Genomic DNA, 25098 nt, shown 5'->3' with positions numbered 1-25098 from the left:
TATCATAACTGAAGACCGTCTTCATCTGCTGACTGAAATTAATAGTGAGACAGGAAGATAAATAGGCTTCATTATAATATCAAATGTAATAAACTTTCATACAAAAGCAAAATACAAGGGATGAAATAAAAAATAGAAAACTCCGCAACAGCAGTTTAGATGGCATTGGCGGAGGATTCCTTGCTTCACACTTCTCTACAATTAATCCTTCACCAATGTTATTATCAAACAACTATCAGTGGATTGAAATACAACTTCTCTGATTCATAAAGGTTAAAATATTAAATAAAAACAGAGAACATTAATAAAAATACCTTATCCAGCTAAATCAAGCTACAATCTTTGATTATTGTATATTACACAAACAGAACTATTTCCTGACCTCTCCTCCCTTTTATCTACTTCAGATGTCTCATATTGTTCCTGTGAAACGAAGTCAAGTTTGGTAGCATTTCTCTCAGTTGCATGGACAGGTCTGAGATCTGTTGATGACAAACAATTATTGAGATATTGCAATTAACATAAATGCAACACATCAGCACTTGAAAGGACTGACTGTCAATTAGTGTATCAAATAAAATATTCTGAGGAATTATTAGCGATACAACATATCGACCTACTAGACTAACAATTCGTACATCAGCAAATTATCAGCTGTGTATGATTTGGCAATGTGCAAGAGCTGCACAGGTTAATTCAGCATGATGTTGGGCAGTTATTTAACTTTGACCTTAAAGAATGAACCAGATCACTTATCGACATATGATTTACAGGCTAACCTGTGGAAGAATAATTTAAATATACTGTAGAAAGTTTAGTAAAGTTTCTCCCACTCCTCATTCAGCATATCAAGCAGATACCATATAAAACATGAGAGTAAAATGACTCAAGATAATTTTACACAGGCATGCTTCTTTTGGAATATAAAGAAACAATATTAAGGGTGACTCCGATTTGAAAAAGACGATGCAGAACTGAAATTGCTCAAGCTGATCGAACAATATATTGAACAGATTTCCAGAGGTTTAAAGGACTTCTTACCCATTCCCACCCCATTCTCTAATGCAACCTTATCTATTGCATATCCACATAAAAAACAGACAATGCACTTAAATGTCATTTGGAGGGAGATTTAGAAAATAAATCCAAAGAAACAAACATTGTGCAGACTGTGCATCAATTGTTTTAAGCATTCTGCATATTCAAAAGGATACAAACAATTATGGCTGCATCAATACATGGATGAAGACCTGGCACACTGGTAAATACTGTATTCTCTGGACAGATGGAATCTCAGTAGCTACAGACTCTACCCATAGATTCTTCCAGAGGTCACAGTCAGGGTTACTCCACTGTTCCCATATTAACAAACTCAAAAAGAAAGCACTTCCAGTAAAACTCCAGTTGTCCACCACACTCGGCCCTTTTCTCAAGTGCGACCACCATGCAGATCATGCCCTCTTCTTGCTGCTGGAAATACAGAAACCAGAAATCCCACATCCCAAGGTTCAGGAATAGCTACTTTCCTACAACCATTAGCAGCTTGAACTGTCCTGCAATACCCTAATCCTACCTCAGCAATTGAACAATTGACATTCTCTTGCACACCCATTGATGTGTGTCTGATTGTGTGAAACAGGACACGTAAAATAAATCACAATCATTTTCTTCACTATCTGTCACCACTCAGTGACCACTGAATGTCTGTTTATGGTCATTTGCTACTGTAACACGTCCACTGCAAGGTTCAATTTTTTGTGCATTCAGAGACGCTCTTCTGCATACCACTATTGTAACGTGTTGATACTTGATCTTCTGTTGCACTCCTGTGAGGTTGAACTAGTTGGGCAATCCTCCTCAGTCCTATCTCATTTACAAGACGATTTTGCGCACTGACCTCTTGCTCACTGGATATTTTTTGTTTTTCCACACAATTCTCTGTTCTCTCAACATCTCTCCCCCCTTCACCTTAATAGTGATGTAATTTCTCTTGTCCTCACATACCACACTATGATCCTCCGTATCCAACACGTCACACTCCACAACTAACGCCTCTCCAAAAGCGGGCTACCACGAGAAGTATTTTACCCACTTTCCACCTCCAATTTTTCACAGGGATCACGTACTCCTCGATTTCCTTGTTCATTCATCCCTCCCCAATGATCTCCAAATTTCTACACCTCCCCTGTTCACGTACTCCCATCTCCTCCTTCAGGGTCCCAAACAGTCTTTCCGGATGAGGTAATATTTAACCAGTGAATATGCTGGAGTCCTCTATTGTGCCTAGTATTCCTGATGCAGCCTCCTCTATATTGGTGAGACTCATCGGAAACGGGGGACAGCTTCGTCACGCACCTGTGCTCCATCTGCCGAGAGTGGTATTTCACAGTGGCAAAGCATTTTAATTCTGATTCATAACCCATTCCAACGTTTTGCTCCATGACTTCCTCTTGTGCCAAGATGAGGCCACACTCAGGGTAATTTTACAAAGGCATGCTTCTTTTGGAATATAAAGAAACTATTTATAAGGGTGACTCTCTGATTTGAAAAAGACAATGCAGAACTGAATTTGCTTAAGCTGATCGAATATATTGTATAGATTTCCATAGCTTTAAATGACTTCTTACCCATTCACACCCCATTCTCTAATGCAACTTTATCTATTGTATATCCACATAAAAACAGACAATGCATTTAAATGTCATTTGGAGGGAGATTTGGAAAATAAATCTAAAAAAACAAACATTGTGCAGACTGTGCATCAGTTGTTTTAAGCATTCTGCATATCCAAAAGGATACAAACAATTATGGCTGCATCAATACATGGATGAAGACCTGGCACACTGGTAAATACTGTATTCTCTGGACAGATGGAATCTCAGTAGCTACAGACTCTACCCATAGATTCTGCCAGAGGTCACAGTCATGGTTACTCCATTGTTCCCATATTAACAAACTCAAAAAGAAAGCACTTCCAGTAAAACTTCAGTTGTCCACCACACTTGGCCCTTTGGTGGTGCCAGACTAACTGAATCTTTTCAGTTAGAAAGTGTGACCACCATGCAGATCATGCCCTCTTCTTGCCACTGAAAATGCAGAAACCTGAAATCCCAAGGTTCGGTAATAGCGACTCCCCAACAACCATTGGCTGCTTGAAGTGTCCAGCAATACCCTAATCCTACCTCAGCATTTGAACAATTGGCAATCTCTTGCACTGCTATTGATGTGTGTGAAACAGGACATGTGAAATAAATCACAGTCCTTTTCTTCACTATCTGTATAAATTACACTCAGTTACAACTGAATGTCTGTCTATGGCCTTTTGCTGCTGTAGCACATCCAGTTCCAGTTTCAACTTATTGTGCATTCAGAGATGCTCTTCTACATACCGCTATTGTATCGTGTTGTTACTTGAGTTTCTGTTGCATTTCTGTCATCGTGAACTTATTGGGCAATCCTGGTCGGACCTCTCATTTACAAGACGTTTCTGTGCACTGACCTCTTGCTCACTGGATATTTTTTGTTTTTCCACACAATTCTCTTTAAACTCGACAATTCTACCCTTCTCCACCTTAACAGGAACAGAGTTCCTCTTGTCCCCGCCTCACCACCCGATGATCCTCCGGATCCAACACGTCACTCTCCACAACTACCATCTCTCCAAAAGCACGCTTCCACTAAAGGTATTTTACTAACCTCCCACCCACGATTTTTCACAAGGATCATGTACTCTGTGATTTCCTTGTTCATTCATCCCTCCCCACTGATCTCCTAAGTGCTACACCTCTCTGTTCACGTACCCCCTTCCCCTACATTCAGGGTCCCCAACAGTCCTTCCAGGTGAGGCAAGATTTAACCAGTGAATATACTGGAGTCATCTATAGTGCCTGGTACTCCCAATGTGGCCTCCTCTGTATTGGCGAGTCCAATCGGAAACTGGGGGGCTGCTTTGTCATGGAAAGTGGTATTTCACAGTGGCAAAGCATTTTAATTCTGATTCCTGTTCCATTCCAACATGTTACTCCATGGCTTCCTCTTGTGCGAAGATGAGGCCACCCTCAGGGTGGCGGACTAACACTTCTGTCTGGTTAGCATCCAATATGATACCATAGATATTGATTTCTCCTTCCAGTAATAAAAAATTTCCAGCAAACGTGACCCGGTGAGCCAGATGTCAAATCATCAGGTCTCTTCACTCTTCAGATTATTGGAGTTTTAATGTAATTAAACCCAGGTATGCTGGTTTCACACCAAACAATGCCAGCACAATTTCAAACAGTAATTACTGAAGAACATGCACAATATGTTACAAATTCACATCTTTTATCAGGCAATTTGATGTTAAATAACTCATGCTTACCCAAATTCAGCAAATTTGGTAAGAGGCGAATTACATACTGTCTGTAATTCTCCACAGTGCTTGTAACTGGATTTAGCCGTAAATCTAGCTCAGTTAAATGGATCAGATGGCGCAAGCTAGAAATTTCTTCCAATGTCTGAATGTTATTAAAATACAGGCTTGATTTTTCCAGTTCCTGTAAACACTCCAAACCCTACACACGGAAAGACGTAGTTATTTATGAAACAACTGACACTTTTGAATTTAATACTGCACATTCTAACTTTTCCCCAAAAAACATTTTAAAACCAACTGTGATAACAAATTATGTTACTAATCAGTCAGCGTCAATGGACTGAAACTGGGGATGCAATCAGCTTTAATTGTAAGAACTGTTACAATAAGTTCTGTCTGAGAAAGCTAAATGTGCACAACAGCTGTCTATCAGGCACAGAAACTGAACCAAATTATCCAATTTTCATATATTTCAGGATTTTGAAAACAGATGAATATTTGTGATATCGCAAAGATTTCAAAACACTATGAACATTCATTGAGGGATTAATATATTTCAAACTCTCAATATCTTCATAAGCTATCATGAAGGGGACCAGGATTGTAATGCTTGGTTGTTGGCAGGTAGGGTTAATACCCGACTTTCAAGAGCACTTGTGAGTTATGTTCCGGCTGGACTTAGTCCGTAAACTGCTGAAGAACAGTGCGGAAGGATCAGGAGCTGTTTTCTCCCGGTAGGGATCAATTTTTAATTCCAAGTGCTCCTGTCATGTTTTGTCATCCTGTAACCTTATCCTTCAATCTCTCTGAATTATGGAGGATAGCATGTGTATATAAATATTTCTCTCCAGGAGACTTCATCATGATCATCATCACTCCTGTATTTCTACTATTTTTTAATGTTTCTTAATTGTGCATATGATTTTTTATGTTCTATCGCTGAGCAGCAGTGAACCATCTGATTGGCCTATCAAAGTTCTCTTTGGGAACTAGTTGACCTGATCAGCATTTCTGATCTGGATATTGTTCACAATTGCACTTAATAAAAGGTTTCAAATTATGAAAGAAAATGAAATAAAATAGTGGAAATGCTTAAAATTATATTAGGGTATTTAAGTGCACTCAGGAAGGTCTTCTTACAGCCTTTCATTTCCATTTAAATGAATGGAGTCACTGATTGCAATTTATTCCATGGTACCTACCTGATCATTGCATCCACCAATGTCAGCTTGGGAAAATCCAAGGAAAAATGTGCCTTCAAGTACAGTAACTTTCATGAGAAAGACACATGTACTGAGAAATAGTGAATCAGAATCAGGTTTAATATCAGTGGCAAATGTTGTGAAATTTGTTAACAGCAGTAGCAGTGGAAAGCAATACGAGATAAATATAGAAAAACAAATAAATCGATTACAGTTAGTACATAACTATCTTAAATAGGTAAATTAAAAATGGTGCAAAAGAAAATAAATAAAGTGAGGTAGCGTTCATGGGTTCAATATCCATTCAGAACTCGGGCAGCGGCAGAAGCAGCTCTTGAATCGCTGAGTGTGTGCATTTAGGCTTCTGTACCTCCTTCCTGATGGTAATAATCAGAAGAGGGCATGTCCTGGCTGATGGGAGGTCATTAATATTGGACAGTGTCTTTCAGAGACACCATCTTTTGAAAACATCTTGGATAGTAGAGAGGCTAATACCCTTGAGGCAAAAATACCCAATGCAAATATTTCTCACCTAGTGTCTAGATCTTTGAAGCTACACTTCCATTTTTAATCTCAACTCAAAATAACACCCTAAACCCTCTTTCTTAAAAGAAAAATGATGCTGCTAGATTGTAGGAGTTTCTCTCCAAACACAAATTGGAAAATATAGAACACAACAAAACACAGCAAGAAATACCAATAAAGATTTATCACCTGCTCACTTAATGATGACTGACAACCTTATTTAGGTAAATGGAAACAGTGTCTACACCAGTGTGGCTCATGTAAAACTGATCCATATGCTACAAAGAGTGACTGACTTCTCAGCACAGTTCATATCATCCCTGGACTCAATGCCTGGAAGCCTGCAACTTGCCAAAGTGCAGTTCTCTTATGGAACTGCTGGTTAGCTATCAACATGATACAGCCCATCAAAGGTTCAGAGATTTCACTGAAAATAACTTCCGTAAATTATTTTCTGAATGTTTTGGTCATTAATATGATGTTAATAAGCAGAAATGATTGCAAATCCATATAAAACTGCACTTCACCCACCTCACCCATCTTTCTGTCTGAACTCCATAAATCATTTAAATTAAGACAATAAAGACTGAAGAACCCATGTTCAGATGCAAAGTTGGAAGACATTACTTACCAAGGAGAAGAGGACACTTACCTCCAGACTGACAATTGCATTTCTTGACAAGTCTAATGACTTCAGTCTTTTGAAATTCAACAATGAATCACCAAGAGTGACAATTTTCTCATGGTAGGATCCATGCAGTGACAGGGTCTCCACCTCATCTAAGGAGAAGGCAAATAATTTAAATGCATCGCTCCTTCACTCCTTTACCAATGACATATTTCTGAAATGCAATCTGTATTTGTTTCTTCCATGCTGTATAAACATCACAATTGCAATTTATTTTCTTACAACATTGAAGAAGATCATGAAATGTATTTCCAAAGATTGCCTAGAGAAAATATAACATGCAGAATTATTTTTTTTAGGAAAAATAAAAGACAGCCATGACAAAATCCACGTTGTTAATTTGCAAATTAGCTACCAATCAACTGTCATGGAAAAAATATCTCTTGTACAGAAAATGATGGCTGGTCATGCAATGATTGGAGGCACTCCACTAGCAGAATTATAAAATATGAGCTATGCCCTTAATTTCCCTGTGAGTTTCCACGTTGCACTTTTAGCTTTCCACATAATTGTCTCCTTACTCTTGTGGACATTGAAGAAGAGGCTATTTGCCAGACACCAGGCCTCAGCTTCTTCCACCTCCCCTTTCTTGGCCATATTATCATTGTTGGTAAAGAGCCTCACCACGGTTATGACATCGGCAAACTTGACAATGTAATTACTCGTATGTTTTCACGTGGAGAATATACAGTGTGGCCACAACACAGCCCTGGGGGGCACTCATGTTGAGGATGATGGAGGGGAGGAGCATTTATTTATGATATCCATCCAAAGGCTTTTTTTTTTTGAAAGTCCAACTCCTAGTGAATAAATCATGAACACAGAGACACACTGGGATCTTGTAGTTAAAGCAATTAATGTACTTTTAAATTTAGTACATTTAGTAAATTTACATTTACTACAATGTTACCTGGGTTTCAGCACCTAAGTTACAGAGAAAGGCAGCGCGCTCGGCCTCTCTGGAGAATGATATCTGTTATCTGTTAAGTAGGGATCCGTGCACAATTCTGATTTGATGGAGACAGACGTGAGAGCGTGGAGGAACATCTGGAGAAACTTCTGAAATGCCCGTTTCACTGCCACTGCTACTGTGCAGTACGGAATCTCCGGAGGAGAAGGCCTCCGAGACCTCGGCTTTGCTTGTTTCGGCGGCCGGGACGAGGTCGAAGGCGCTCGGCAGAGGATGGCGCTCGGGAGGCTGTATCGGAGGGGCTGGTTGGAGGCTCGAAGTTTTAGGACGGACTCAGAGTCTGCTGTGCTCGGGTGCTTCCAAGGCATCAGTTGTCACTGCCTGGAAGTTTACGGCAGGGAGAGTTTCTCCCTTTCTGGTGCCTGATATCGGGGACTATTGGAGTCGATCGGGACTTGAGACTTTTTTTAAAATCGTGCCCATGGTCTGCTTTTATCAAATTATGGTATTGCTTTGCGCTGCTGTAACTATGTTATAATTATGTGCTTTTGTCAGTGTGAGTCTTTGGTTTGTCCTTTTTTTGTGATTTCACTCTGGAGGAACATTGTATCATTTCTTAATGCATGCAAGCATTTCTAAATGACAATAAACAAGGACTGAGTGTCCTCATAATCTAATCTAATCTATCTAAGGTTGAACAAGTTAGGTCTTTATTCTTTGGAGCGTAGAAGGTTGAGGGGGGACTTGATAGAGGCATTTAAAATTATGAGGGGGATAGATAGAGTTGACGTGGATAGGCTTTTTCTATTGAGAGTAGGGGAGATTCAAACAAGAGGACATGAGTTGAGAGTTAGGGGGCAAAAGTTTAAGGGTAACACGAGGGGGAATTTCTTTACTCAGAGTGGTAGCTGTGTGGAATGAGCTTCCAGTAGAAGTGGTAGAAGCAGGTTCGGTACTGTTATTTAAAGTAAAATTGGGTAGGTATATGGACAGGAAAGGAATGGAGGGTTATTGGCTGAGTGCAAGTCGGTGGGACTAGGTGAGAGTAAGCGTTCTGCATGGACTATAAGGGCCGAGATGGCCTGTTTCCGTGCTGTAATTGTTATATGGTTACACCAATTTATATATGGACAACATAAATATCACTATGGCATTGCCCATCTTCAAGTTTTGACCAACAAGTTGGAATATTCCTTTAAATAAATTGCATTCTTTTAAAGACTAATTTATCCCTAAAGCAGTTCAATGTTGTTTATAACTTCACTCTGGCAACCTCTGTATCGGCGCTTGCCCTTCCCTTGGACTACATCAGTGACGTGGAGATGGGAAACCTGCTGCATGGGCAACAGCCGGTTCTTTAAATCTTCCCGCCCAGAGGACAAAGTGCACCAGAGGCCTAAACCCATGATACCCTGGGATCCACAGTTGCCTACTACTACCTGCCTACTTCATCAATTTTCACCTTTATGGCTTGTTTAATTGTCATTTGGCTTTAAAAAGCTTCCCAATCCTCTTACTTCCCACAGATTTTTGCTATAATAATTCCCCTCACTTTTCAAGTATCCCACGTTTTTAAGAAAATGAGGGATTGTGTGCATCATTTTTGGAAGTAATGTGGCAGTTTTTAAAATAAATTACGAAATAATGAACAAGTGAGAATTGGATAACATATTGCCATAAAATCATCACAACGATGTGTATTTTGTTGTTGTTGTACAATGGTTCATTTGTGATCACTGAAATAGTGTTGATTGAAGATTAGAATAAATAACTTGTAATAAGCTGTCCAATGCCAAATTACAGTTTATGCTTAAAAATTGCTGCATCACAATAAATGCTGCTGAATTAAACTTGAATAAACAACTTGCCACACAGATTATAATGACAATTACATTATACTTTAAGAACTATTTTTCTTTTACAGTCACAAGTATGATTTGTTGCCCACTTTCTTGATTTGGCCAAAAGGAAATGGATTCTGAGGTCACTGGTCCATCTTATTATGCAGAGAACCATTCCACAGTGGGATAGAAGTTTCCCTTGAGCCTGGTGACTGTGTGTTTTCAGGCTTTTGTATCTTCTCCCCAATGGGAGGGGATAGGAGAGAGAATGTCTTGGGTGACTGGGCCTTAGATTATGTTGTCTGTTTTATCCAGGCCATTTTACCGAATACAGTCAATACAATTACTCCACATACAGAAAGAAAACATCATTCCTGCAAGCAGTCTAGTGAATCACCTCATCCCTCAAGGGCAAGTATATTTATTTTTCAGTAAGGAGACTAAAGATGTACATTATATCCTAACAATGTCGTATATAACTACAGCAAGTTATAATTACTCCTGTTCTGAAATCCTTTCACAATAAATATTAACATCTTTTGTCTCAGTTGCTTGCTGTTTCTGCACGTGGGATTTCATTGCCTTTTGTACATGGGCTCCAGATTTCTCATACCATCAACATTACACAATTTCTCACCATTATGGGTAACTTCACATTTTTGATGCTTTTCCATTTGTTCTTGCTCACTCAGTCAGCTTGTCTATGTCATCTGAAGCTTCTTTACATCCTCCTGCCAACTCATTGTCCCACCTAATTTTGTACCATCAGCAAATTTGGAAATATGACATCTGGTCCATTCAAACAAATCATTGATTTAGATTGTGATGAGCTAAGACTAAAGAACTTTTCTGTGCAGTATCTTATCAATCATATTTCCACCCTGAGAAAGTTTGGTTTAATTTTGTTCTTGTCTTCTACCAGGTTAGCAATTTTCAGTTCCTGTCAAGATATGATACTTAATCCTACATGCTGAAACCTGATACACCAACATCCTCTGTGGAAATAGAAATTCTTCTGTTAGAGAAGACTTGTAGAATCCCTTCTGAATATTCTTAAACACTGCACTCGCTGGTTCTCCCTTATTAATTCTACTACCCGGATACTCCAGCCAAACATGATGTTCCTTTCATAATTCCATATTCCACAAATTCCACCACTTTTCTTATAACTGTTTTGAAACGCTCAAACTGTAATTTGTCCCATAAGAGATTATAACTGTTAAAAAAACCTATTTATTAAGTTCTCAGAAAAATGAACACATTTACATAATTATCAAAAAATTCCACAAATTCAGATCATTAACAAATATACAATTCACCTTGAGCTTCCCTTTTATATTTGCAGCCAAAGACTTTCCATTTGATACCCTATGCTCGTTTAACACTCGCACAGATCTGCAGGTAGGTTGCCCAGAATTTCTAGCAATTCCTGTACCACTGTCTTCTGGAAATTAGTCAAGTCAAGTCACTTTTATTGTCATTTCGACCATAACTGCTGGTACAGTACATAGTAAAAATGAGACAACGTTTTTCAGGACCATGGTGTTACATGACACAGCACAAAAACTAGACTGAACTACATAAAAAAACAGAGAAAGCTACACTAGACTACAGACCTACACAGGACTGCATAAAGTGCACAAAAACAGTGCAGGCATTACAATAAATAATAAACTGGACAATAGGGCAAGGAGTCAGTCCAGGCTTCGGGTATTGAGGAGTCTGATAGCTTGGGGGAAGAAACTGTCACGTAGTCTGGTCGTGAGAGCCCGAATGCTTCGGAGCCTTTTCCCAGACGGCAGGAGGGAGAAGAGATTGTATGAGGGGTGCATGTGGTCCTTTATAATGCTGTTTCCTTTGCGGATGCAGCGTGTAGTGTAAATGTCCGTGATGGCGGGAAGAGAGACCCCGATGATCTTCTCAGCTGATCTCACTATCCGCTGCAGGGTCTTGAGATATGAGATGGTGTAATTTCCGAACCAGGCAGTGATGCAGCTGCTCAGGATGCTCTCAATACAACCCCTGTAGAATGTGATGAGGATGGGGTGGTGGGAGATTGACTTTCCTCAGCCTTCGCAGAAAGTAGAGACGCTGCTGGGCTTTCTTTGCTATGGAGCTGGTGTTGAGGGACAGGGTGAGATTCTCCGTCAGGTGAACACCAAGAAATTTGGTGCTCTTTACGATCTCTACCGAGGAGCCGTCGATGTTCAGCGGGGAGTGGTCGCTCCATGCCCTCCTGAAGTCAACAACCATCTCTTTTGTTTTGTTCATATTAAGAGACAGGTTGTTGGCTCTGCACCAGTCCGTTAGCCGCTGCACCTCCTCTCTGTAAGCTGACTCGTCATTCTTGCTGATGAGACCCACCACGGTCGTGTCATCGGTGAACTTGATGATATGGTTCGAGCTGTGTGTTGCAGCACAGTCATGGGTCAGCAGAGTGAACAGCAGTGGACTGAGCACGCAACCCTGGGGAGCCCCTGTGCTCAGTGTGATGATGTTGGAGATGCTGCTCCCGATCCGGACTGACTGAGGTCTAGGATCCAGTTGCAGAGGGAGGTGTTCAGGCCCAGTAGGCTCAGCTTTTCAATCAGTTTCTGAGGGATGATTGTGTTGAATGCTGAACTGAAGTCTATGAACAGCATCCGAACGTATGTGTCTTTTTTTGTCCAGGTGGGTTAGGGCTGTAGCGTTAATGCGACTCGGACACCGCAGTATTAAACACACACGATTATTCACCAGACTTCCATTTTACAAAACCCACGTTCTGACGTCATACGCACTCTGACCTACGAATACTCACATAATACGTTACATCCCCCTCCTCAAATTTTTTTTTTACAATACTGTGAATTACCAAAACAATGCCTCTAGGTATGACTTTCTAACATTACAAAAGCCATGACATAAACTAATAAAGATCTTAACTTCTTATACTGTATTCTACATTGTATCTTACAATACTAACAGCAGTATATTTTCTTTTACTAACATAGACTAATAAACCTTTTATTTCACACCTTGGAACTTATAACATGTGTGATTTTGTCTCAAACTGTGCGAGACTGTAGGTAGATCTAGTCTCTGTATCTAGCTGGAATTTTGACTTGTCTCCCAGACCTTGTGCGATAGAACTGTGACTGTGCTTGTCCTTCGGAGTCAGTCTCTCGAGTAACCTCTGTGTCTGCATTTCCACCTCGGTCTGCCTTTCACCGTCATTGCGTCGTGGGGTTTCGTCACGCCCCTCACTCTCGGTGTCGTTTGTTTCCATGTCTGTATCTGTGGAAATGTCCAGTAAAGCAGCATCCAACATCAAGGATCCCACCAGCCAGGCCATGCTGTCTTCTCACTGCTGCCATCAGAAGGGGCATAGGAGCCTCAGGACACACACTACTAGGTTCAGAAACAGTTTTACCCCCACCCAACCATCCGGCTCTTGAACCAGTGGGGATAACTTCACGCACCCCATGTATCCAGAGATACCGGCCACGTGACAGATGCACTGCCACCTGGCTGGTCGGAGGACACACCACATGCCAATCAACATTTGGTGCACTGCCACCTGGCTGGTCGGAGGACACACCACATGCCAATCAACATTTGGTCCCTCCCAACTAATCAATGCACACCTAAATTATTGGTCACCTTAATTGGATTATCTCACCCAGCCCCATGCTATAAAAGGTGAGGCTTGTCCCTGGATCAGCCTCTCTTACAGACCACCTCATTGAAGGTAAGTGCATTGATTTATGTTTGGGAAGGTCTATCGTTTGTCCTGGTAAGGGAGCCGCAGCTATCCAAGGTCAAGGGGGATAGCTGTTGTAGTGCTTTTCCCTTGTTCTTTGTTTGTGTAACCGTACCCTGTCCCCACACCGCTTCCTGTGTATTGTAGTTGCTTGAGTTGACCCGACTTCCCCTTGTAAATAAATTCCTTATTATTAAAACTGTGCGTGTCCAGGCCTGTATTGTTGAGACTCAAAGAACCAGTTATTTTCCATCACAACACCCCATCACTGAACTGTTCCCACAACCTACGGACTCACATTCAAGGACTCTTTATCTCACGTTATCGATATTTGTTCCTTTTTATTTACCTATTTTCTCTCACTTGTATTTGCAGTTTGTTGTCTTTTGCACATTGCACGTTGATTTTATTGTTTTGGCCCTTGGACAATCGTCCCTTCTCCCAAACCATTGGATCTGCTCATGTTGGAGGCACAATTTTCTGTAGTAAAAAGGATAATACCCTTTCAGTAGCACTTACGGCATGCTACTCAGCACAATTTTTCTACTTTCTAAGGCAGAAAGCCTTACGGCATTTGTGTACTGCCTTGGTGGACCATAGGTGAATTCCAAAATAGAGATTTATGGTCTTTGAGATCATCAGGAAGGCCTCGAAGCCCTCTGCTTCTTTCCTGATAAAAGAACCAACTAATACCCTTCCACCAACATATTTCTCCATCTGGCAGAACTGGTCCTCATCCTGAACAATTTTTCTTTCAGCTCCTTCCACTTTCTCCAAACCAGAGGGGTAGCCATGGGCACTCGCATGGGCCCAAGCTAAGCCTGCCTCTTTGTCAGTTATGTGGAACAGTCTATGTTTGAAGCCTTCCCCAATTATACTCCCTCACTCTTCCTCTGCTACATTGATTACTGCATTGGTACCATTTCATGCACCCATGCTGAGTTTGTCAATTTTATCAATTTTGCCTCTAATTTCTACCCTGCCCTTAAATTCAGTTAGTTCATCTCTGACAAATTCCTCCCCTTTCTTGAACACTGTCTCTATTCACACATTCTTACAACAATGTCTATAACATTGGAAACCCTTCGAACATCGAATAACAACCACAGACAAAATAATTGGGAAGTCACAGGAGACAGACACAACTGGTGCCTTGCCGATCTGGCTCGATGTGTGTTCCACTGACACATATAGAATCACACAGCAGAAGAGGAAATTTAATTTTCCATACCATGCAAACTCTATAGTAACATCCATTTGCCCTATTCTCATTCCATTGCCCCTCAATCTTTTTCCTTTCAATGTATTTGGTGCCTATGTTCCCGGGTGTCCACTCGGGTGAGAGGTTGGACTTTAAGGGGTGCACACACCAGGTAGTTGCATGGGCACGTTGTTTGCAAAGTTGCACATGCAGTGACATGTGCAAGTGTTCCAGTGGTGCGCATAAGGCAAGAGGCCTGCCTGTGTTTCAAGGGTAGGTGTGCAGAGTGGAAGGCCAAGGCTGCACAGGAGTATTTTGTTCAAAATGTTTGGTGGGATCGCAGGAGAGAGATCAAATGGATACAGGACGTGAATTGATTCAGGGTGTGATGCAGAAGGAACTAGAGACTGCGGTAAATGCAGCATAGCAAGGTGTGACTGAAACATGATACAAAAGTGTTTTTATTTTGTTTTAGGCACTGCTGACAAAGGTCTTGTCTGTTAGTGAATGATTCTACAAAACCACTTCTGTCCATTCCAACCTGGAGCTTACCACTGATAAGGTAAAAAAGAGACAAATCTGGGTAGTTGGTTAAATGTCTTATAATATCATTACAACAGTGCCGTAAAGTAGTACAAGGTAAAACAATAATAGAATGCTGAATAAAATGCAACAGATACAGAGAAAATGCAGTCCAGGTGAACAATGAGGTACAAAATCGTAACGAGGTACAAACATTCGTAGTTTGTGAAGTTAAGAATCCATCTTGTAGTACGTACAAACAATTCAATAGTTTTATAACAGTCGGGTAGAAGTCATCTCACAGTCTTTCACAATCCTTCTTACTATTTCACACACTTCTAAACGTGGTGTTCTCTGCAAATTTGAAAATGTATGTAACTTCCATGTCAATATCAATGTATATCAGAATATAACAATGATTAGATGTGGTTCATCATACTCCAGCATAAAAAATATCCACTTACCACTCATTCATGCCTTTCAGCCTATTTCTTATCTGTGATGTCAGTGACCCTTGGATTTCAATTTTTCTAACCGGCCCTTTGTGTTGGGTTTTGCCTAACATCTTCTGAAAATCCATGCAAGCAACATCTTAAACACGAGATTTTGTAAATGTTCGAAATCCAGAGCAACAGACACAAAATGCCAGAGGAACTATACAGGTCTGGCAGCATCTACGGAGAGAAGTAAGGAATTGTTTTGCGCCAAGACCCATCATCTCTCCTGAAGGTGTTTTTGTGTTACTATGAAAAAATAAAGAAGCTGAAATGGATTCCTTACAGGGATGAGAATATGCCCTGTTTCTTTGACATGGACCACCTCATTCTCAGGAGTTGGAGCACAAATTATTTATCCTGTTTATCAAAGCAGAATTGGAAAGGAGTCAGCAGACAATCTCTACTGAAGTATTGAGATGCCCCACATTTGAAAGTAATGGTTCAAAAAATGGCATGATTTTACAAGATGTGCCAAGCTAAGTGCTATAACACTTCGAACTGTGTCATATTTATATTGGCTTCAAACACAATATGGCTACTTCATTCCATGGAAGTTCCAAGACAGATGGACAGAGGGATGAAGGTTTACTTTCACCCATCAGAATATTAAGTACAGGAGTTGGGACATCATGTTACAATATATTGGTAAGGCTACATTTGGAATACTATCTGTAGTTGTGGTCAGCCTGTTATAGGAAGAATGTTATTAAACTGGAAAGGGTGATAACAGGATGTTTCTGGGACTGGAGGGCTCGAGTTTGAGACGAGGCTGGATAGGCTTGGGCCATTTCCCCTGGAATGTAGGAGGCTGTGGAGTGACTAAACAGAGGTTCATAAAATCATAACGGGTGTTGATAAGTTTGAATAGTCTTTTCCCTGGGGAAGAGAGGGTATCCATAGATGTAAATTCAGAGGGGTAAGATTTTGTCAGCAATATTTTTATTGTTTTTTTAAATCAAGAAAGCATAGTACAAAGGAGGTTTGTGCAGTACATAACAAATGTACAATTCACACGTGTGAAAGAGATGCGCCCATAGTACAATCATGCTTTGGTTGCCTCCCTGCCCCGACCTACCCTTCCCAATTCCCAACTCCAGCAAACAGGGTTAAACAGAACCTTTATCCCCACAGAGCTGCATTGGTATAGAGAAGGTGTAGTTTCCTAACACATAAACTGTTGTATATTTACACGCCTGAGTTCGTAGAATTTTACTGGAGATTGCTGAAAGTCAGAGAGTTATGTGCTGAGGAAAGGAAGAAGGGATAAACCTTTAGTTTGGCTGGGAATTCTGAAAATATTCAAGAAAGTGTCCCCACACCTTTTGGAACTTTATGTCCGATTTGAGAGTTGACTAATGGAACTTATCGAGATGTAGACTGGACATGATGTCCCTAAGCCACTGAGCATGGGTGGGCGGGGCAGCATCCCTCCACCTTAGCAAGACCAAAACAAAGGCAAAAGACAGTATGCGACATTTGGTCGGACTTAGGTGCGTGTCCCCCTCTCCAGAGGCACTGCAAAGGGCAATCGTAGAACATTACAGCACAGAAACAGGCCTTTTGGCCCTTCTTGGCTGTACCAAACCATTTTTCTGCCTCGTCCCACTGACCTGCACCTGGACTATATCCCTCCATACACCTCTCATCAATGTACCTGTCCAAGTTTTTCTTAAATGTTAAAAGCACTTACTACTACATCTGGCAGCTCATTCCACACTCCCACCACTCTCTGTGTGAAGAAGTCACCCTAATGTTCCCTTTAAACTCTTCCCCCTTCACCCTCAACCAATGTCCTCTTTTTTTTCTCTCCCCTAGCCTCAGTGAAAAAAGCCTATTTGCATTCACTCTATCTATACCCAGCATAATTATATATACCTCTATCAAGTCTCCCCTCATTCTTCTACACTCCAGGGAATAAAGTCCTAACCTATTTGACCTTTCACTGTAACTCAGTTTCTCAAGTCCCGGCAACATCCTTGTAAACTTTCTCTGCACTCTTTCAACCTTATTAATATCCTTCCTGTAATTTGGTGACCAAAACTGCACACAATACTCCAAATTCAGTCTCACCAATGCCTTATACAACCTCACCATAACATTCCAACTCTTATACTCAATACTTTGATTTATAAAGGCCAATGTACCAAAAGCTCTTTTTATTACCCTATCTACCTGTGGCACCACTTTTAGGGAATTTTATATCTGTATTCCCAGATCCCTCTGTTCTACTGCACTCCTCAATGCCCTACCATTTACCTTGTATGTTCTACCTTGGTTTGTCCTTCCAAAGTGCAATACCTCACACTTGTCTGTATTAAACTCCATCTGCCATTTTTCAACCCATTTTTCCAGCTTGTTCAAATCCCTCTGCAAACTTTGGAAACTTTCCTCACTATCCACTACACCTCCAATCTTTGTATCATCAGCAAATTTGCTGATCCAATTTACCACATTATCATCCAAATCATTGATATCGATGACAAATAACAATGGTCCCTGTGGCACACCACTAGTCGCAGGCCTCCACTCAGAGAAGCAATCCTCCACTACCACTCTCTGACTTCTCCCATTGAGCCAATGTCTAATCCAGTTTACTACCTCACCATGCATTACCTAGTAAATGAACTTTCCTAACCTCCCATGCAGGACCTTGTCAAAGGCCTTACTGAAGTCCATGTAGACAACATCCACTGCCTTCCCTTCATCCATTTTCCTGGTAACCTCCTTTGAAAAACTCTAATAGATTTGTTAAACATGACCTACCACGCACAAAGCCATGTTGACTCTCCCTAATAAGTCCCTGTCTATCCAAATACTTTTAGATCCTATCTCTTAGTACTCCTTCCAATAATTTACCTACTACCGACGTCAAACTTACCGACCTATAATTTCCTGGATTACCTTGAGAGCCATTTTCAAACAACAGAACAACATGAGCTATCCTCCAATCCTCTGGCACTTCACCCGTAGATACCGACGTTTTAAATATATCTGCCAGGGCCCCTGCAATTTCAACACTAGTCTCCTTCAAGGTCTGAGGGAATACCCTGTCAGGTCCTGGGGATTTATCTACTCTGATATGCCTTCAGATAGCAAGCACCTCCTCCTCTTCAATATGCTTAGGTTCCGTGACCTCACTACTTGTTTGCCTTAATTCCATTGACTCCATGCCAGTTTCCTTAGTAAATACAGACACAAAAATCCCATTTAAGATCTCCCCCATTTCTTTTGGTTCTATACATAGCCGACCACTCTGATCTTCAAGAGGACCGAGTTTATCCCTTACTATCCTTAACATACCTGTAGAAGCTCTTAGGAATATTCTTCACCTTGACTGCCAAAGCAACCTCATGTCTTCTTTTAGCCCTCCTGATTTCTTTCTTAAGTATTTTTTTGCACTTTTTATACTCCTCAAGCACCTTATTTGCTCCCTGTTTCCTATACGTGTCATACGTCTCTTTCTTCTTCTTTATCAGAGTTCAATATCCCTTGAGAACCGAGGTTCCTTATTCTTATTCACTTTGCCTTCAACCCTGACAGGAACCATATAAACTCTGCACTCTCAAAATTTCTCCTTTGAAGGCCTCCCACTTACCAATCACATCCTTGCTAGAGAACAACCTGTCCCAATCCACGTTTTTTAGATCCTTTCTCATTTCTACAAATTTGGCCTTTTTCCAGTTTAGAACCTCAACCTTAGGACCAGATTTATCTTTATCCATGATCAAGTTGAAACTGATGGTGTTATGATCACTGGAACCAAAGTGTCCCCCTACACACACTTCTGTCACCTGTCCTAACTCATTTCCTAACAGGGGATCTAAAATTGCATGCTCTCTAGTCGGTACTTCTATATATTGATTTAGAAAATGTTCCTGAACACATTTTACAAACTCTAACCCATCTAGACCTTTAACAGTATGGGTGTCCCAATCAATATGTGGAAAATTAAAATCCCCTACTATCACAACTTCATGTTTCCTGCAGTTGTCTGCTATCTCTCTGCAGATTTGCTCCTCCATTTCTCGCTGACTATTGGGTGGTCTATGATACAACCCCATTAATGTGGTCATACCTTTCCTGTTTCTCAGCTCCACCCATATGGCCTCGGTAGACAAGCTCTTTAATTCTGTCTTACCTGAGCACTGCTGTAACGTTTTCCCTGACTGGCAATGCCACCCCTCCACCCTTAACCCCTCTGCCTCTATCACGTCTGAAACATAGGAACCCTGGAACATTAAGCTGCCAGTCCTGCCCCTCCTTTAGCCAAGTTTCACTAATGGCTACAATGTCATAATTCCACATGTCAATCCACACCCTCAGCTCGTCAGCCTTCCTCACAGTACTCCTCGCATTGAAATAGACACACCTCAGAAGATTAATACCACCACATACAACCCTTCTATTTGTGACTTTGCATGAACCTTTAACATCATTTATTTTCAACCCGGTCTGGAACTCTGGTTCCCATCCCCCTGCAAATCTAGTTTAAACCCTCCCCAGTAGCACCAACAAACCTCCCTGCAAGGATATTTGTTCCCCTATAGTTCAGGTGTAACCCGTCTCTCTTGTACAGGTCCCACCTGCCCCAGAAGAGATCCCAATGATTCTGAAATCTGAAATCTGAAACCCTGTCCCCTACACCAGTTCCTCGGTCATGTGTTCATCCTCCAGAGCATCCTATTCTTATGCTCACTGGCACTTGGCACAGGTAGCAGGCCTGAGATTACTACCCTCGAGGTCCTGCTTTTTAACTTCCTACCAAGCTCTCTATACTCACTCTCCAGGACCTCCTCACTCTTTCTTCCTACGTCATTGGTACCGATGTGTACCATGACATCTGGTTGCTCACCCTCCCACTTCAGAATTCTGTGCATGTGATCAGAGACATCCCTGACCCTGGCACCTGGGAGGCAACAAACCATCTGGGAGTCTCTGTCACAACCACAGAACCAACTGTCTGTACCCCTGACTATAGAGTCCCCTATCACTACCGCTCTCTTCTTCTTCCACCCTCCCTCCTGAACTGCAGAACCAGACTCAGTGCCAGAGATCCGGCTGCCGCAGCTCGTCCAAGGTAAGTAATCTCCCCCAACAGTATCCAAATCGGTATACTTGTTGAGGGGAATGGCCACAGAGGAACCCTGCTCTGCCTGCCCTTTCCCTTTCCTTCGCCTGACGGTAACCCAATTACCTGTGCCCAGCTCCTTTGGCGTAGTAATTTCAGGGAGGTAGCTATCTATAAGCTCCTCATTCTCCCAAATTATCCGGAGGTCATCCAGCTCCTGCTCCAGTTCCCTAACATGGTTTGTTAGGAGCTGCAGCTGGATGCACCTCTTGCAGGTGTCGTTGTCAGGGAGACCAGAGGTCTCCCTGACTTCCCACATCCTGCAAGAGGAGCATTCCAACATCCTACCTGGCATTCTCTCTACTCTAAACGAACAAAACAAAACTTACCGTAACCTACCCTCTCCTCTGCCTGTTCACGCCAAAGCTGTCCCACTATGCTCCCTGTCACTCCGCCGCCCACTGGCGGTCTTTTTTTTTTTAAAACCTTTGGCGCACTATGTCGTGCGCCTGCACAGTCTAGCCTCTTTTCCCCGAGCATTAAAAAAAGACTTCTGTCCAAGATACTTTTACCCCTTCACTCTCAGCCTCTTGCTTCAATTTAAAAAACCATTGAAAAATTCCTCTCCTTTTAAAACTTTTGGTGCTCTACGTCAGTGGTCCCCAACAAAGCATGTGCTACTGGGCCACGAGGAAACAAAATGAGTCAGCTGCACCTTTCCTCATTCCCTGTCACGGCCGCTGTTGAACTTGAACACACGCGAGGTCATCAGTCGCCCAAAACGCAGTGATACCCTCGCACCAGAGATTGCTGGTTGGCCTCGGGTAACTGGCCGCCTCGAAGTGCCGTTGGTACTGGCTTGGAGCGCGGACAGATGGGCGCTGCCTCTAAACCTGTTTAGCACATCGAATGTTCGTGGGGAACCCAGCGCTAAACTATTCGCAGATGACCTAATTCGGGCTCAGTGTTTCATAAGTAGCAGAGCAGCTACCTCACTGTGATCTACTGAAAGTCATCCCTCGAGCCAAACTTTTGTCGGCCGCTCTCTGGACTGCGACCACCGCAGCCCCGGTATGGGGACCTTCGGCCCTTACCTTGTCCTCTGACTGGTGTGTTGCAATGATTTTATATGTTCATTTGAGGAAAATATGTGCTGTGTGTTTAATATCCAAACGTTACTTAAAATGTTATGATGCTATTGACTTATAAATGAGTTATAATTGACTTATCACTATGTTCACGTAAGGAAAATATGCACTGTGTGTTTAATATTAAATTTGTTAGATAAACCCTTTTAGAAACAAAATTGAGTGTATTAGCCACTTGTATGTGACTTATAGTGGACTTATCACCTATATTCCGGTAGTGATTAACACCCCCTCCCCCCGGTCGGCCAGTCCGCAAGAATATTGTCAATATTAAACTGGTCCGCGGTGCAAAAAAGGTTGGTGACACCTGCTCTACGTCATGCGCCTGTGCAGTCTAGCCTCTTTTCCCTGAATAGTAAAAAAATGACTTCTCTCAGAGATGCCTTTACTCCTTCACTCTCAGCCTCTTGCTTTGATTTAAAAAGGCTTAGATTCCAGATTGTAATTAAGTATTTGGCATAGAGTTTGGAAAACATCTTTCTAGTATTTTTCCAAGCTAGGACATGTCCAGTACATGTGACTAAGGGAAGCCTCGCCCCTTTTGCGTTTGTCGCAGTAGGGATTAACATCTGGGTAAATGTGAGGTAATTTAGTTTTAGACATAAAACCTTGAACTGTGTACAACCTTGAACTGTAACAGGAAGTGGCACGCACATAAAGAGGTTGAGTTAACTAACTTGAGAACTGAAGGAGGGGTAAGATTTTAAAGGAGCCTGCGGAATAACTTTTTCCTGTACGGAGAGTGTTGAGTGGAATGATCTGCCAGAGGACATGATAAAGACGGGTACAATCACAACATTTAAATGGTAGTTAGGATGATACATAGATAGGAAAGGCTTAAGAGGGATAAAGGTCAAAGGCAGGCAAATGGGACTAATTGCAGGGAAATTGGGTAACTTGCCTGCACAGAAAAGTTGTGCCTGTTTCTCTGCATCTAACTCTGACAAACAGTGGCAAATTCAAATTTTGCACGTGCTGTCATATTTCTTCTCTGGCAGTCAATACCTCCCTCACCTGCCTGTTGATGCTTCTCATGTCCCCTTATCCCAGCAACTTGCAGATGGACTGACATCACACACATGCACCCCTTCCATGAGCCACTTTCAACTTATTCAGTGTCTCTAGTTCTTGACTCCTCCGTCAATGGAAGTGGAAGTCTCTGTCAAATGAGCAATGTTACACGTGTGCGTGTGTGCGTGTGTGCGGGTGTGGTTTATTTACTGAATATTAGTTATTCTGTAAAACAGGTGATGTAGATATTGTCCAACATTTGTAAGCTCAAGGTTTCAGCCGTCATTGGTGTTATCGCAGCAATTCCCAAGCAGAAATATTTTTCAGGGTTACAAATTAGCACATTCTTGTTCCTGACATTTGCAATGCTTTCTGCATTTTTTAATATTTTGCATGTATCTGAATGTTGGTGTTTCGCAAAGTATATTTTTCCACTTTTCTCAGCAGTAGTGATAGGGGTCTCTATAGTTGGGGGGTCAGACAGGTGATTCTGTGGACACAGGAAAGAAACTTGGATGGTAGTTTGCCTCCCAGGTGCCAGGGTCCAGGATGATTTGGATCGTGTCCAAGATATTCTGCAGTGGGAGGAAGAACAGCCAGAGGTGGTGGTACATATTGGTACCAATGACATAGGTAGGAAAAGGAAAGAGGTCCTGAAAAGAGACTGCAGGGAGTTAGGAAGGAAGTTGAGAATCAGGACCACAAAGGTAGTAACCTCGGGATTACTGCCTGTGCCATGTGTCAGTGAGAATAGGAATAGGATGAGGTAGAGGATAAATGCGTGGCTGAGGGATTGGAACAAAAGGTAGGGATTCGGATTTCTGGATCATTGGGACCTCTTTTGGGACAGATGTCACCTGTACAAAAAGGATGGGTTGCACTTGAATCCCAGAGGGACTAATATCCTGGTGGGGAGGTTTGCTAAGACTACTGGGGAGAGTTTAAGCTAGAATTGTTGGGGGGGGGGGTGGGAACCAAACTGAAGAGACTGGGGAAGGGGAGGTTGGCTCACAAATAGAGAAAGCTTCTAGACAGTGCGAGAGGGAGGATAGGCAGGTGATAGAGAAGTGGCGCGCTCAGACCGAAGGTTTGAGATGTGTCTAATTTAACGCAAGGAGTGTTGTGAACAAAGCGGATGAGCTTAGAGTGTGGATCAGTACTTGGAGATATGATGTGGTGGCCATTGCAGAGACTTGGATGGCTCGAGAACAGGAATGGTTACTTCAAATGCTGGGTTTTAGATGTTTCAGAAAGGACAGGGAGGGAGGCAAAAGAGGTGGAGATAGTGTCACGGCTGCAGAGAAGGTGGACACCATGGAGGGATTCTCTACGGAGTCTCTATGGGTGGAGGTTAGGAACAGGAAGGGGTCAATAACTTTACAGGGTGTTTTTTATAGGCCACCCCATAGTAACAGGGATATCAAGGAGCAGATAGGGAAACAGATCCTGGAAAGGTGTAATAATAACAGAGTTGTCGTGATGACAGATTTTAATTTCCCTAATATCGATTGGCATCTCCCTAGAACAGGGGGTTTAGATGGGGTGGAGTTTGTTAGGTGTGTTCAGGAAGGTTACTTGACACAATATGTAGATAAGCCTACAAGAGGAGAGGCTGTACTTGATTTGGTATTGGGAAATGAACCTGGTCAGGTGTCAGATCTCTTAGTGGGAGAGCATTTTGGAGATAGTGATCATAATTCTGTCTCCTTTACAATAGCATTGGAGAGAGATAGGAACAGACAAGTTAGAAAAGCATTTAATTGGAGTAAGGGGAATTGTGAGGCTATTAGCAGGAAATTGGACGCTTAAGTTGGAAACAGGTGTTCTCAGGGAAAAGTGCAGAAGAAATATGGCAAATATTCAGGGGATATTTCTGTGGAGTTCTGTATAGGTACATTCCAATGAGACAGGGAAATTACGGTAGGGTCCAGAAACCGTGGTGTACAAAGGCCGTAGTAAATCTAGTCAAGAAGAAGATGAATACTTTGCTTCAGTATTCACTATGGAAGACGATCTTGGTGATTGTAGTGATGACTTTCAGCAGACTGAAAAGCTTGAGCATGTAGATATTAAGAAAGAGGATGTGCTGGAGCTTTAGAAAAGCATCAAGTTGGATAAGTTACCAGGACCGGATGAGATGTACCCCAGGCTACTGTGGGAGGTGAGGGAGGAGATTGCTGAGCCTCTGGCGATGATCTTTGCATCATCAATGGGGACGGGAGAGATTCCGGAGGATTGGAGGGTTGCGAATGTTGTTCCTTTATTCAAGAATCGGAGTAGAGATAGCTCAGGAAATGATAGGCCAGTGAGTCTTCAATGGTTGGTAAATTGATGGAAAAGATTCTGAGAGGCAGGATTTATGAACAATTAGAGAGGCATAATATGATTA

Source organism: Hemitrygon akajei, chromosome 23, assembly GCF_048418815.1.
Source record: "Hemitrygon akajei chromosome 23, sHemAka1.3, whole genome shotgun sequence".
In the NCBI taxonomy this organism is placed as follows: domain Eukaryota; kingdom Metazoa; phylum Chordata; class Chondrichthyes; order Myliobatiformes; family Dasyatidae; genus Hemitrygon; species Hemitrygon akajei.
This window is presented reverse-complemented; position numbering follows the sequence as displayed.